Source organism: Macrosteles quadrilineatus, unplaced genomic scaffold (assembly GCF_028750875.1).
Source record: "Macrosteles quadrilineatus isolate MER2022 unplaced genomic scaffold, UCM_ALF_1.0 Scaffold_5__1_contigs__length_97177068, whole genome shotgun sequence".
Classification (NCBI taxonomy): domain Eukaryota; kingdom Metazoa; phylum Arthropoda; class Insecta; order Hemiptera; family Cicadellidae; genus Macrosteles; species Macrosteles quadrilineatus.
In genome coordinates this window covers 70,602,924-70,613,846 of record NW_026542598.1, presented here as the reverse complement: position 1 = coordinate 70,613,846, position 10,923 = coordinate 70,602,924, and positions in this window count along the sequence as shown.

The following is a 10,923-nucleotide window of genomic DNA, read 5'->3' as shown; positions in this document are numbered from 1 at the left end:
GTAAATAATCAATCTGACCCGTCAAACATTTTGAAGTTCAAAAATCATCACTATTTATTTAAACTGCCAATTGTTTGTTATGCTGATTTTGAATGTTTGTTATTAAAAACAAACAAAAAAGTTTCTGATAAGACCTATGTTAATAATGTTCATGAACCAATGAGCTTTGGGGTGTATGTTGCTTATGATGATTCTCTGCCTTCTTATATAGCTAACTATTTGCCTAAAGAACCATACATTTATCGAGGGTTAGATGCTCCAGCAAAATTTATGCATTACATGAAAACTCTGGCTAATTTAATTGGTGATTTAACCCAATTAAATGTCCCTATGTTGCCTTTAACAAATGATGAGAAACAACGGTTTAAAAATGCCTCAAACTGTGAACTGTGTGACTGTGAATTTACATTAATTAACTGTCCAGTTCGTGATCACTGCCACTTTAGTGGACGATTTAGGAATGTGCTGTGTTCACAATGTAATCTTAAGAGACAATCTCAGAAATTTTTACCAGTATTTATGCATGGAAGTTCTAACTATGACAACCATTTTGTAATAAGAGAATTAGGGTGTGATAATTACAGAGTCGGTGTAATACCTAATTCAAAGGAAAAATATGTTACATTTTCCAAATATACTCAATCAGGCATTACTTTAAGATTTGTGGATACTTATCGTTTTATGGATCGATCATTAAGTGAGTTGGCTAATAACTTGCCAAAAGAAAACTTATCCCATACTAAAAAGTTTTTTCATGAATCTGATTTACCTCTGGTCACTCGTAAGGGAGTGTACCCATACCAGTATACGGATAGCTGGGAAAAACTAAATGACAAACAATTGCCAGACAAATCCTTCTTTTACAAGGGTTTGGGAGATCCAACGATGGTTGATCCAGAAAATGATTCGTACCCTTATCAACTAGAACCGATTGATGAAAATGAATATCAGCATGCAAAAACAGTCTGGTCACATTTTAAATGTAGGGACTTAGGAAGCTATAGTGATCTCTATCTTAAAGTAGATGTACTACTACTTTGTGATACATTTGAGAACTTTCGATCAATTTGTGTTGAAAATTATGGATTGGATTGTGCTCATTACTTTTCTTTGCCAGGTTTAACATTTGATGCTATGTTAAAATACACAAAAGTAGAATTAGAACTGTTAACAAACTATGACATGTATTTGTTTATTGAAAAAGGTGTAAGAGGTGGAATCACATCCTGCTCTAAAAGATATGCTCGTGCTAACAATAAATATATGAAAGAGTTTTATGATCCAAAAGTAGAAAGTTCTTATCTAATGTATTTTGATGCCAATAACCTCTATGGCCTAGCCATGAGTAAATCTATGCCACTAAATTCATTTGAATGGATGAACAAACAAGACATAGCATCTTTTAGAGTAGATGATATTCCTGATGACTCTTCTGTTGGTTTTGTTTTGGAAGTTGATGTTGAATATCCAATTTATCTCCATGATTCACATAATGACTTACCACTTTTTCCTGAAAATAAACCACCACCAAATTCTAAGCAAACCAAACTGTTAACTACTTTAGAAAATAAGGAAAGATACGTTACCCATTATTTAAACCTTAAACAGGCTATTCAACTAGGCTTGAAAGTAACAAAAGTCCATAGAGTCTTAAAATTCAATCAAAGCCCTTGGCTTAAACCCTACATAGATTGGAATACTGCAAAAAGAACATTAGCTAAAAACCCTTTTGAGGAAGACTTGTATAAAAAAATGAACAATGCAATGTTTGGTAAGAGTATTGAAAATATACGTAAAAGAATGTCTCTTGAACTGGTGACATCACAAAAACGTTTGGATAAATTTGTTTGTAAGCCTACATTTTTGAATAGAAATATTTACAGTGAATCCTTAGCTGCTGTCTCTTGTTCAAAAGAAAGTATTGTTTTTAATAAACCCATTTATATTGGGTTTACAGTGCTAGAGCTGAGTAAACTTCATATGTACGATTTTCACTACCAAATCATAAAACGGTTTTTTGGTTCAAATGTTAAACTCTTGTATTCTGACACAGATTCACTTTTTTATGAAATTATCACTAATGATATATATGTAGACATGATAGCTAGCCCTGAACTAAAACAGTATTTTGATACTTCTAATTTTTGTAAGAATCATCCATGCTTTTCAGCTAGTAACAAGAAAGTGCTAGGTAAATTTAAGGATGAATGTTCTGGCAAAATAATTATTGAGTATGTAGGTTTGCGTCCAAAGCTTTACTGTTATGAAATATTTGAACAGGTTGTTAGGAAAAAAGCTAAAGGTGTTAACAAAAAGATTGTGGAAAAAGCCATCAATTTTGATGATTTTAAAAAATGTTTGTTTAATAGGGACTTGAATATTTGTAAGAAACAAACTCTGTTTCGGTCAAAAGATCATAGAATTAGCACTATTACTATCAATAAAATTGCAATGAATGCAAATGATGACAAAAGACATATTCTAGATGATGGTATTAACACCTTAGCTTATGGGCATTTTAAATTATGTGAGTGAAATATGTAAATAAACTTGTATATATGATATTAATTTGTGTTTTTAATTTCCTTTATTATAATGGTATAAGGTTAACATATAACAACATATTTTTAAAACAAGATTTATTTATATAATAAACTATTTACATAACCTTTTTGACAGTTCCAGACAATGGAGAGTAATACACTAATCCATCACTTATAATCAAACAATATGCAGCAGTATTTGCAGGAACTGCTTTTGTAGTTTCAATTTCAAGACGTACATCAATTGTGCCACTTTTTAAAGTTTCAGATTGTTTAGAACAATCACATACAAATAATGGTGAACTCTCAATGAAGTCTTTTTTGCTTATACATGGTTGATCATCACTTCCTGCATAGAAAGAAGATTGAAACTTTGCATAGTACTCATATAACAAAGCTTTGTTTCCATTCAAGGGATCATATGGGTAGTATATTCCATTTAAATAAAGCCTTATGTTATTTAAATCACAAAAATCAAAATGTGATGCATTTTTATTATTTTTTTCTTTACGTTCAGTTTGGAAACCTACAATAACATATCTAGGTTTCTCAATAACTGATAGTGTCTTAACAGTCCATGTTTGAGAAGTGGTTTGAGGTAGCACAGGGTACTCATGCATTTGCCACCTCCTAAAGGCAATTCTTAAAGGTTGATCTTTTTCCACTAGTTTAAGAAGTGATAGTTTAATTTCATCATCAATTTTCACATAAGGCATTTTCCAGATAAGTTTGGTTATTACAAATTTAACAGTTTGTAAAGATGCTGCAGCTTGCAATATTGCATTTTTGTCTGATGAAGATCTTAACAATACTAGTTCTTGTTTCACATTTAGCAAAATCTCTTTAAAATCTTCAGCAAAACCAAGCAACAGCTTGAGTGGTACACAAAATGAAAAGTTGGTTTTATCTTCAAGTACATCAATCTTAGGTAATGTCCAGCCAGCGTTCCCCATCCAGTGAACATCTCCAGGACGTGATGTAAGTATATTTTTCATTGTAGTAGTTATTCCAACATTTTTTACTCGATCTATTTCTGTTCCACATAGCTCATATCTTATTTCTTCGAATAGAAATGCGATTGCATTATTTATAAGATTAGTTGTAGTATCATCATTTCCATCCTGTTTCAAAGTTCCCTCAATTAAAATATAACTCTCACTTGGTAACGTATATACATCTTGCTGGTGAATTGGTATTCTTATTTCATCACTGTTTCCAAAAGTGTTTGATGAATAAGGATTGTGAGAATGGAATTGAAAGTCAATGACACTGTTGTCAAAGCTTGATTCAGAATTTATATTTAATATTCGATTCATTTCTTCTTGAATATCCCAATATTTTGCAAAAATAATAAATTTTCAGGGGATAAAGTTTTGATAAACTTATTGTTACTACGCACTGTAAAGTTGGATGTGGATGGCAGGGCTGCTCTTTCCTCAATGACTGTATGTTGAATGCTGGGATATTTATGTATAAATGGTCCTCTTTTTTGATTATAATTCCTAAAAAAGACTAATCCCATTTTTTATCTGCGCTGCTTTTCTCTTATAACTATACGTATATTTATATTTTCCCCTCTCAGATTAACTAACTCCCCGTTTTGATCTTCTAAAGCAATTATAAACTCTTCCAAACTATTTTGTTTGTTTATTGGAAGATAAGTTATTGTATTTGGTTTCTCAACAATTTTAAACCCCGGTGCTACAGTTGGATAAAACTCATGTAATACATGTCCTTCAACACCGTCAATATAAGATCCTCTTACAATATTACAAGTGATCCGTATGACATCTACTTTGTTAATGGAAACTTGATTGGGTGATTCAGTCCATTTATTTGGCTCAACCATGATTTTGTCGCTAAATCCAAGGAGAGACCCTAATGTTCCTTTTTTTGTGAAGTCTATTCCCTTGTCACAGAATATTTCACATTTTAAAGTGTTATTGTTAGCAACAAGTTTAAATTTAATGTCAAGTTGCTGCCTTTCTATTTGCTTATTAATAAACTCATTTATACTTTCAATTTCATATGATCCTGTAGGAAGGCTAATCACATCTCCATTTGAAAAATATAATTTATTATTTTCATTCTCCTCCACGTTGGGTATTGAATTATAGGTCAACAAATCATGGAACCCCATTTCCCATTCATTTGATGTTGATAAATCAAATGGTGGAAACAGCGTATACCTAATACGTGATGAACTCCCTTTTATGCAAATCATTATGTATGACTGGCTAAAAAGTCTAAACACAAATGACCACAGTTCACTTCATCCTCCTTTTGTATAGGAAAATAATTATATCTAACCTCAGTGTGGTAAGGTCCACTGTTAAAGTAGCGTTGAAGTTCAACTGGTGGTTTGAGATTTCCAAAGCTGTCAAAATATTGGACTCTGAAACCATTTTTTGTATAACACACCCAATGTGTCCCCTTTCCATTGTTGTCATCCAAATTAACAATTCCAGATTCCTTTTCACTTATATTATGAGGCAGTAAATCCCGCATAAACACTCCTCTAAAATTAGGTATATTTAAACGTGAAACCCACTTTAAAATATCCTTGTTACTAAGCGGTCTGTTAGGAATACTATTTATCTCCTTTGTTAAGTAGACGATCTTTTTTTTTTCTTTGCACATCCTGATCCTTTATAGGGTCTTAGATATAAGCCTTTACCTTTTCTTTTAGTTGCATTAGCTTTTCTTGTATTTTTCTTATTTTTGCATTTACATCTTCTCTTTTTCTTTACCTGTTTTTTTCTACCAGCACCAAGTTTATTTTTAGCTTTCATTATATTTGTAATAGTCCAAGCTGCTGCCTTTTCACCGAAACTTGAATCAGAAGCTTTCACTCGTTCCCAAGCCTGCTCAGCTAACTGTTTGTCAGCAATAGATCTGTTTTTACTATCAGAAAATTTGGAATATGCAATATCATGCAGTTTACAGGCTGAGTCTAATTTGTTGATACCTGGATCACCACGAGCCAATCAAGTCTTTAAATCCGTTCCAGGACCACAGTACTGATAGCCTGGCAAATGCAGTTCCGTTGGTAAGATGTCTATAGCACGGTTTAAAATGTTCCCAGCTGCGCCTGTAAGACTACTGATCAGGCCGGAGCCTCTTGGATAACTGATGCGACCAGGTCGGGAGAACATCATATTTATTAATGATTTTCAGCTCCTGATTTGTCTTTATTTATTATCACTGGTGCAGGCGTATTAGCTTTTGGTTGCACCAAAGCGTTTTCACTCACTCCAAACAAATCGCTCCAATCACAAGTATGCAACGATTTATTTACTCTTTTTTTCCATTCCTCTTTAGTAAGCTTTGGTTTGTTTTTCTTTTTCTAATTATTATGAATCGCAAAAGACATTTCAGCCAATACATCAGCAATAAATGAATAGCTTATTGCATCTCCTTTTGCTTTAGGAAAACCTATGTTTTTTATAACATTTCCCTTAGCATCATATTCTTTATTTTCTTTTAAGGCTAGAGTATTAACTTGTAAATAACGAAGATTTACAGCATCATGTGACAGTTTTGGATCTTTTACATTACAAATATTTAAATTCTTTGCATTAAACACACTTTTATCGACAAGTAAAGCATTTTCCTTTAAAGTTCTATAGTTTACTGCATCACCATCCGCTATAGGAAAGCTTATATCTTGCACTCTGAATTGGTGAAAAGAGTAACTGTCAAGCAGTTTTACCGGTGAATTAGAAGTAAAATATAATTTATTAACAGCATCACCATCACTAATTGGTACATCCAAATTGCTTACTCTAAGCCCTTTCGCATCATACTCTTTCTTTTCATTCACCAATAAACAATTTCCAACAGATGTATTAAGTGTAAAAAGATTTACAGCATCCCCAATCTCTGTTGGTGTTCCAACATTACAAATCCTTTTGAGTTGGATATCATAATCACCATCATCTGTAAGATTAAAACCATCACCTTTAGGACCCTTTTGACCTTGTGCAATTTGAGCATTACCAGAGCTCGAGTAGCGTCCAAATTTATCAACACTCATCATGAAGTTCAGAACTGAAATGAGGGTAGAGATAATAAAACAATCAGTTTAATTACAATTATTTGGTTATTTATTGAAAATTAAACATTAATAACACCATTGTTTTCCAATTCCAACAATTCCTCAATAATAGAATTTATTTCATTTTTATGTCCATTATTTCCTGCTTCTTGTGATCCATATAGGAGTCGCAGACGGTCAACAAGCTCATTTGGATCATCAAAGTAAATATATTCCGGCTTTCCATTGCCTAATGTAACTCCGTGTGAATCTGATTGTGGAGCAAGCAGATCAGGATATGTTGTCATTGGATTTGCTTTAATAACATAATCTTGCTGTGGTAATTTATTTTTTCTACTTTTTGGGGTAGTTTTTAAAACACCACTACCACTTGCACCATTATTATCCCATTCATTTAATATTGGAGCAATTATATGCAAATACTTATGACCCCTGTTAGACCTTCGTCTACAAAGTGCTGAATAATTCACTCGATAAACATTAGTATCTTTTAAAATACCAGCATAACTTTTTAAATCTTCTTCAGTATAAATGTATTGGTTTGGTGAATTCATAAATATCAGCTCATAAAGCCCTCTTGTTCCTAAATACCTCACACCATTTATTATAATGTCATTTTCATCAATTTCAACTTTTTTATCACCAATCATCCAGTCATTTCCCTCTACACGAACACCATAGTTGTGGTCAATAGGTTTACCCCCTCTAATTAATTTGAGAAAATAATCTTTAGCTATATTGCCTGTGAACGTATGTTCAACAAATTCCTTAGCATAGTGTCTTCCTTTTGGTGTTTTTAAAAGAGCCTCACCTGTACTTGTTGTTTCATAAACCACTGGCTCATGTTGCATTTCTTCAATACTTTGTTCATCGTCTCCTTGATTTTCATACTCCATTTCATTTGTATCAAATGTGGTACTAGGGATTGCTGAACGTTTGGAAGGTGGTAGACCTTCATTTCCATCATCATATTCATAGTCACTTTCATAATCCTCTCGCGTAGGCAGATTAATCTTTTGTTTACGTTTCACTCCTTGATCGGGTGCGCGTATAAAATGTTTAACTGGGGTTGCTTCTTCAAAATTTTCAGTAGGTTTTCTCTTGCGATTATTCAATTTCTCCTTCTCTGATTTACTTTCTTCCTGTTCCTCTAGTAGTTTAATCAAAGGTTCAGCAACAGGTTTCCACTGCTTTTCCAGTAATTCACTATTATCGGTTAATTGGCGCTGTAGCGCTTGATGCTTTAATTTAATATTCCTTCTAAGTTCACTAATCTCCTTAACCATTTCTTCCTTTGTTTTATCTTTAACCCAATCATCATAAAATTGTTCAGCCATTGTTTGCTGTCAACATATGTACTGGTAATGGTTAAAATGTGACATGGTAGAGAGTTATATCTTCTCCCCACCACTATTATCAAACTTTGATAAAAACGTCTAATCCATTTCGATAGCGACCTTTACCCATCTCTCTGTCTTTGTCTATCACTACAAATGAATTTTTCCCACTACTCCACACTTTTAAACACATTTCTTTAAAAGTTCCAAAAGTCATATCAGTGTTAACATGGTCATGATAAATATGTTGTAAGTTTCTATTGTCTTGTTTGAATAAAACAATAAAATTAGCGTTATCCCTAACCAATTGTTTTGGTACATAGCTGTATGTTTGGCAAATATAAAACGTATCAATATTGTTATGTCTCCCCATTGAAAAGTAATTTTTAATATTTTGCTGTTTTTCACATGCAACATCATCAAATATCATTATTGAATTAGGAATGATTTCAGAAGGATGCAAAACTTCATCATTATCTGAAAACATGTAAAACCCAATTTCTTCAATTTGTTTCATAACACACTCAAGAAATTTGTATTTAGGCTGATATAAGGATTTAGAAAAAATGTATACATTTTTAAAATACAATCCACTTGGTGAGAAAAGAAGATTTAACATCAAATTAGTTTTTCCACAGTTTGATGGTCCACAAATAATGCACCTGATAGTATTTGGAAGGAGAACACCATGCTTTTTGCTGGATGATTTATTTTTATCGTTGACTCTAATAACCTTATCTAGATTAACAACACTAAAAGAATTTTTTTGTTTGGTAAATTTCATATCTTACTTCACACTAACTCACTCTGGCTAATCCAACTATCATGTGACTTGTCAAAACCCAGCCACCGCACTAATAGCCTGTCCCCCTTTCTCCTTATAACTTTTTGAACTAAGTAAATATCTGAAAACTTAGTTTTACTTAGTTCTTCTTGATAAAACCCACCTTTCAACACTTCTCCTTTGGAGTCTTTCAGAATATAAGTTGGCGGGTTAGTTGATTGAACTTTTGACACTGTATAAACCTCATTGCTCCACCTTGGCCAGTAACCTTTTGACAATTGTTTGAATCTTAAACTTATTCTAACTTTATCTCCCACCTTAAACTTTTGCTTATACACTTTTAATTTTCTACTTCTTACAATTCTCAAGAGAATTTGTTTTTCATTATCTTTGTTAACATCAACAGGCTTTATACCAATTGTTCTATGTACTTTATTGTTATAACGTTTAATTATGTCAGGAAGAATTTGCAACCATTTAAAATTACCTTGTACAGTAAATAATTTCCACATTTCACCTTTTAAAGTTCTATTAAATCTTTCAACTATTGATGCTTTTTTATCTGAGTAAGTATAATAATGATTTATATTAAAACTTCTTAATAAAGATTGAATTTGTGAGTTAAACCATTCTTTTCCTTGATCAGTTTGAAAATGCTTCATTTTATGAACTTCCAAAATAGGTTTTAATGCAATAACAACTTCTTTAGCAGTTTTTGATTTTAAAGGAACAGCAATTGCATATTTTGAAAAACAATTAATCATAGTCAAAATGTATTTATATCCATTGTTCACTGATGAAAAAGGTATCATTTCTACTAAATCAGCTTGATAAAGATCATTTATACCTTTTAACTCTACATACCGGGTTGGAAAGTTTTTTCTTGACTGTTTGTGTAACTCACTAGCAATCTCAGCTCTGATATTTGACATTTTACTACAGTGCTTGAAAGGGAATGATGAAAATAATTGCTACAGAACACATTTAACATCAAATTATTTATTTTACAACAGATCAAATAAAACAATTATCAAAAACCTTTTATGTATTTACAATAAATCACAATATGGTGATGCTTTTTTGTGTTCCACCATTGGATCTTCATCAGGATTCCACTGATCCAACATAAGGCCACAGCTTACACAAGTAGTAGCATCATCAATACCAGTATAGTAGAATCCAGCTTGAACCATCTTCTCTATGTTTGGATAAGCTTTAGGGTACGCTAGAAATGTCTCTCTCATCACATCTTCCATTTCCCTTACACTTCCCTTTAATTGGCTATAATTTTTAAAATCCAAAGACACATTTTTACTCATTTCACAATCTGGATTTGTTAATTTATGTACAAAATTAATGTGTTTTAATGTTAACTTTCTAGAGCCAGATTCCCATCCACATCCACAACAAACAATATTTTCAAATAATTTAGTTCTATAAAATCCAGATTTAATCAAATCACTTTTTTTTAAAATTAAATAAGTTGCAACATGAAGCTTCACCTGAATTACTAGATGTTGAGGAACAACATGCTGAAGTTGGTGACTCCATCATGGTGCATTAGCCACTGAATCAAGTAATGTGTTTTCATTTTTAGCAAGCAGATCAAAGGTTATCTTATGTTTGCAAAAATAGCAATATTTTCTTTTGATAACTGGGCCATCAATTGCATCACCTTCATTAGCAAACTGATAGTGTTCTTGGCAACGCAAGTTTTCTATGATGTCTGGATCAGACTGCAAATGCAGTGGAAGTTTGTGATAGATATATTCTAAGACATTCACATAGTTAATGATAAACTGTTTTGGCAGATACTTAACCAACTCATCCTGCATCACATATCCTTTTTCAACCCATTCTTTTATAGCTAAATCTATATTTTTACTAGTGTAAATAGCAACCTGCTTCTCAATATTCCACCATTGCAGTAAAACGTGAACATTAATGTATGCACAGTTAGTTGGGGAATGGCTAAAACTGCAAGTTTTGAAAGAACCTAAGTGCACTCTTGCTTTTAGATCTGATAGCTTTGGACACCCCAAATCTTCTAGATTGAACACCTTAACCTCGAACTCAGACAGAAGTTGAGCAATAAAATGTTTCTTTTCCAAACCCTTAACATACACATTTCCTTTTATATCAATATATTTAAATATATCTTTAATCTGAGAGTAACCTTTGAATCCTGAACTCCAATATAGA